The sequence below is a fragment of the Cephus cinctus genome, unplaced genomic scaffold (genome assembly GCF_000341935.2).
Source record: "Cephus cinctus unplaced genomic scaffold, Ccin1 Ccin1_scaffold1390, whole genome shotgun sequence".
NCBI classification, from domain to species: Eukaryota; Metazoa; Arthropoda; class Insecta; order Hymenoptera; family Cephidae; genus Cephus; species Cephus cinctus.
In genome coordinates, this window is record NW_014333788.1 from 19,092 (window position 1) to 24,783 (window position 5,692).

Here is a 5,692-nt window from a genome sequence, read left to right on the forward strand (position 1 = left end):
TCTTAAAAACTCCAGTGTCTAAATTGTTTCTGAAGACGCCTGCCCAGTGCACAAACCCTACAAAAAGTCTCGTGATTCCTACCACTCAAAAATCACGAAACGTAACATTGGCGCACAAAGGGGGGCAGGCGATCAATAGGAAAAGACATTAAGAGGAATAAAGCGAAACATCATTACCAAGATGTCAACCACCGAGGGATCAACCTCAACCAGCGAGGGATCTGTATCGACGACATCAGTAATGGCAAGCATCGCATCAACTCTCACATCAGCGATCTCAACGATCAACACGACGGCATCATCCTTGCTCGAATCCGTCACTACGGCAGCATAGACTACGTCAGACAACACGACATGTACGAACACACACACAGCAACGAGACCGACCAGCAGGTTGGAACAAACAACCATGGAGACTTCTCAGAGCATAGTGGAAGAAACGAATTGCTCTACAAGCTCACCAATGGAATCATACACCATCGGCTCTCACGGATTATGGAATAGACGAATATCCACTAGTGGAGTCCCTATCCAACGAGAGATCGAGGATGTACAAAGTACACCAAGCAACGATAATCCAATCCTCGAGGCATTGGAACAAATAAAGGCATCAATAAGTCATCACATGATGATCACGAATGCTAGATTCTCGAGTCTGACAGCATCCATCGATGAGAAACTCACATGTCACAAACGAGTCATGGAAGGCACAGTGAGGAGCATGCTGGCAGTACATGAACTGCACTGTCTGGAGGAGATGCAGGTCCTCATGCACCAAATGGCAGACAGGACACCCACCCAGACGATCAGCAGAAACCGAACTCAAGATCCCAGTCAAACTAGACGAGTGAGCTTTGCAAACCCAGAGATCCATACGGGAAGGCGATTCCAAGATCCAACTCACGACATCTCCCGCATGGGTCAGCCAGCCTTTAGGAGCAGCAGCTTTGGCGGCACATAGCCAAGAGTGAGCGACTTTGGACTAAGCGATCAGGGCTCTAGGATAGGAAGATCCAGGACATTGGACACATCATGGGGAGCACCAAGGATGACTCTACCAACCTTCAATGGAGCACCAACCTCAAGACCTATGAGATACCTACAAGAGCTAAAGCAATATTGCTTCGCACTGGGATTGGAACAAGACATTAAACTCGTGATATCCCAGAGCATGACGGGATCCGCCAAAGAATGGTGGCTACTCGTAGAAGAAAAGATCAACGCATGGGAAGACTTCGAGAGAGAGTTCAAGAGAAGATTCTGGAACGAAGAAGAACAATATCGAATCTCCGAAAAACTAGAATTCGGATCGTTCGATGAGAATAAGAAGACAAGCCGAGTTGATTATGCAATCCGGATCATCAGCAACGCAAAGGATGTGAAACCACCGATTCCGGAAGCCCAAATAATCACCAAGATGGCTCGGCACTTCGACGAAAATATCCGATCGGCGATCGTGGCAAGAGGCATAAAAACCACGGATGAAATCCTGGATCTCTTACAACGCTTCGACAAGATCGGGCCGGTAAAATCAAGAAGGGATCATCTAAGTCGATATACCAGAACAGACCGAGATAATCAGCAACGATATCCACCGAAAAACGAAGAAAAAACGGGAGCAAATTCTCGACGAAGGGAAGACTCCCACCAAGAAAGGCCTCAGCAGGACAACCAAGGGCGCAAACAAGCGAATACAGCGCACCGAGGAATCAACAAAACCGACAATTTTCCCAGCAGCAAAATGTGAGAAAGATCCAAGGAAATACATGTCGCTTGTGGTACTACTGGCAAGCTAGAGACAATTATAAAGTGTATTGTTGTGCCGTAACGTCTCGGTGACGTAGGAGTTCGTGCGAGAGGTTAGGGCTAAGGTAGTTTTGGGATCGTTGCCGGTTAAGGAGTTGGAACTCGCGTGAATACAACAAAACAGAGAAGGTTTATTGAAACAATCAAGAGTGTTGTACAGTAGGTCGACGTACGTCGACTTCGAAAATATAGGCACCGTTCGGTCCTCCTATTTCCTGTACCGAGTCTACTCCACGAGACCATCTTATCCGTTCGGACTTTAATTGTAGACTGTCGATTTTCGGATGTGCAGCCATAAGCTGGACTTCCGAAAAGTGATTATTGTGCGATTTTTAGATTTCCACATGTTGGTTGCCAGGCCACCTATAGTTCTGATTTAGCGCATTGCTACACGCGTGAACTACTTGGCCTGGCATTTCTCAATGGGGTCAGGAGACTCCCAGCACAACAGTATGTATGCGTGAAAGAGAGCAAAATAGAAGATTAAGGATACCTAGTCTGTAATTTATAGGACAATATATCATTATTTTGTTTATCTTAAAAACTCCAGTGTCTAAATTGTTTCTGAAGACGCCTGCCCAGTGCACAAACCCTACAAAAAGTCTCGTGATTCCTACCACTCAAAAATCACGAAACGTAACATTGGCGCACAAAGGGGGGCAGGCGATCAATAGGAAAAGACATTAAGAGGAATAAAGCGAAACATCATTACCAAGATGTCAACCACCGAGGGATCAACCTCAACCAGCGAGGGATCTGTATCGACGACATCAGTAATGGCAAGCATCGCATCAACTCTCACATCAGCGATCTCAACGATCAACACGACGGCATCATCCTTGCTCGAATCCGTCACTACGGCAGCATAGACTACGTCAGACAACACGACATGTACGAACACACACACAGCAACGAGACCGACCAGCAGGTTGGAACAAACAACCATGGAGACTTCTCAGAGCATAGTGGAAGAAACGAATTGCTCTACAAGCTCACCAATGGAATCATACACCATCGGCTCTCACGGATTATGGAATAGACGAATATCCACTAGTGGAGTCCCTATCCAACGAGAGATCGAGGATGTACAAAGTACACCAAGCAACGATAATCCAATCCTCGAGGCATTGGAACAAATAAAGGCATCAATAAGTCATCACATGATGATCACGAATGCTAGATTCTCGAGTCTGACAGCATCCATCGATGAGAAACTCACATGTCACAAACGAGTCATGGAAGGCACAGTGAGGAGCATGCTGGCAGTACATGAACTGCACTGTCTGGAGGAGATGCAGGTCCTCATGCACCAAATGGCAGACAGGACACCCACCCAGACGATCAGCAGAAACCGAACTCAAGATCCCAGTCAAACTAGACGAGTGAGCTTTGCAAACCCAGAGATCCATACGGGAAGGCGATTCCAAGATCCAACTCACGACATCTCCCGCATGGGTCAGCCAGCCTTTAGGAGCAGCAGCTTTGGCGGCACATAGCCAAGAGTGAGCGACTTTGGACTAAGCGATCAGGGCTCTAGGATAGGAAGATCCAGGACATTGGACACATCATGGGGAGCACCAAGGATGACTCTACCAACCTTCAATGGAGCACCAACCTCAAGACCTATGAGATACCTACAAGAGCTAAAGCAATATTGCTTCGCACTGGGATTGGAACAAGACATTAAACTCGTGATATCCCAGAGCCTGACGGGATCCGCCAAAGAATGGTGGCTACTCGTAGAAGAAAAGATCAACGCATGGGAAGACTTCGAGAGAGAGTTCAAGAGAAGATTCTGGAACGAAGAAGAACAATATCGAATCTCCGAAAAACTAGAATTCGGATCGTTCGATGAGAATAAGAAGACAAGCCGAGTTGATTATGCAATCCGGATCATCAGCAACGCAAAGGATGTGAAACCACCGATTCCGGAAGCCCAAATAATCACCAAGATGGCTCGGCACTTCGACGAAAATATCCGATCGGCGATCGTGGCAAGAGGCATAAAAACCACGGATGAAATCCTGGATCTCTTACAACGCTTCGACAAGATCGGGCCGGTAAAATCAAGAAGGGATCATCTAAGTCGATATACCAGAACAGACCGAGATAATCAGCAACGATATCCACCGAAAAACGAAGAAAAAACGGGAGCAAATTCTCGACGAAGGGAAGACTCCCACCAAGAAAGGCCTCAGCAGGACAACCAAGGGCGCAAACAAGCGAATACAGCGCACCGAGGAATCAACAAAACCGACAATTTTCCCAGCAGCAAAATGTGAGAAAGATCCAAGGAAATACATCTTAGGACACCACACAGCCGGGAAACGCAGAAGAGTTGTGCCCCAGAATCGTCCTCCAAAACTAAGGGACACAATTAGAATACGGGCAATAGGGGAGGACACACGCAAAAGTCTTCTAACGGAAGATCCCCAGAAGAGGGAGACAATAAGGAAATGTCCGGTTGCAAAAATTGTCATAGAAGATACACCAGTTACAGCACTAATCGATACAGGAAGTGAGATAACATGCATATCAGAAGAATTCTATCTTACAAACAAAGAAACACTCAAAAGGGCACCAACCTTACCCGTTGTTGGGGTCTCAATAAGGGAAGCAACGGCTGGAAGGGCTGTGAAAATCCAAGAGCAAATATTCGCAACGATCAAAATAGGCCCATATCAGGCCAACACAGTGGTATTAGTAGTACCACGACTTTCCAACAAGTGTATCCTAGGAATAGACTTTCTCAGGAAAGCCAGAACACACTTTAATCTGGAAACGTATTGCATAACTCTCAAGGAGCAAGATGGTCTAAGTCATCACATGAAGCTGAACCACGAAAAGGATGAAGAGGAACAAGAAGAAAATCACCAAGTGAGTGTGAACTGCAACAGAGTAGAAGAGGATGAAAACAATTCCACAGAAAGCGGAATATCCGAAGCAGAGGTAGAAGACAAACTCTCCGAATGTTCATGGGCCTCAGAAGCACAGAAACAAGCCTTTAAGGGTCTCATATTAGCGAACAAAGAGGTATTCGATAAAAGGCCTGGCAGGCTGAGATCCTACCAGCATCGCTTACAAACTATCGAGCATGAACCCTTCACAACCAAAACTTGTCCAGTGCCGATGGGCTACCGAGAAAAAGTAGACGCCGAGATAGAAAAATTGCTCAAAGATGGCATCATCCAGCGATCTACAAGTCCGTACGTCAATTCCCTGGTGACAGTCGTGAAGAAAGACGGAAGTATTCGACTTTGCCTTGATGCAAGAAGACTGAAAAGCATCTTAGTGGAAGACCACGAATGCATGCAGCCAACGGAAGTACTGTTCCAGCAATGTAGAGGCGCAAAAATAATCTCCTCACTTGACTTGACCAGCAGTTTTTGACAAGTGCCACTGCACCAAGATTCATGCCAGTATACGGCGTTCACCCACAGAGGTAGATGCTACGAATTCACCGTAACGCCCTTCGGACTCAAAACAAGCACAGCCAGCTTGGTCCGAGGATTGGAACCCGTTCTCAGAGGAATCGGCGATCACATTATAAATTTCGTCGACGACATCCTCTGTATTTCATCATCCTTTGAAGAGCACCTAAGACACTTGGAAGAATTGTTCAGGAGACTGCAGGAACACGGACTAACTCTCAAATTCAAGAAATCAAACTTCATGAGAGAAAAGATCACCTTCCTGGGTCACATATTAACTCCACAAGGGACAGCAAAGGATCCAGAAAAAACAAAGGCAATCCAAGAATATCCAGCGCCGAAGAATTTAAAACAACTAAGAGGATTTCTAGGCCTCATAAATTTTTATTCAAAATTCACCAAGAGAGATGCAAAAACGGTAGTACCGCTCTTGGAATTACTCAAAGGAAAAAGCA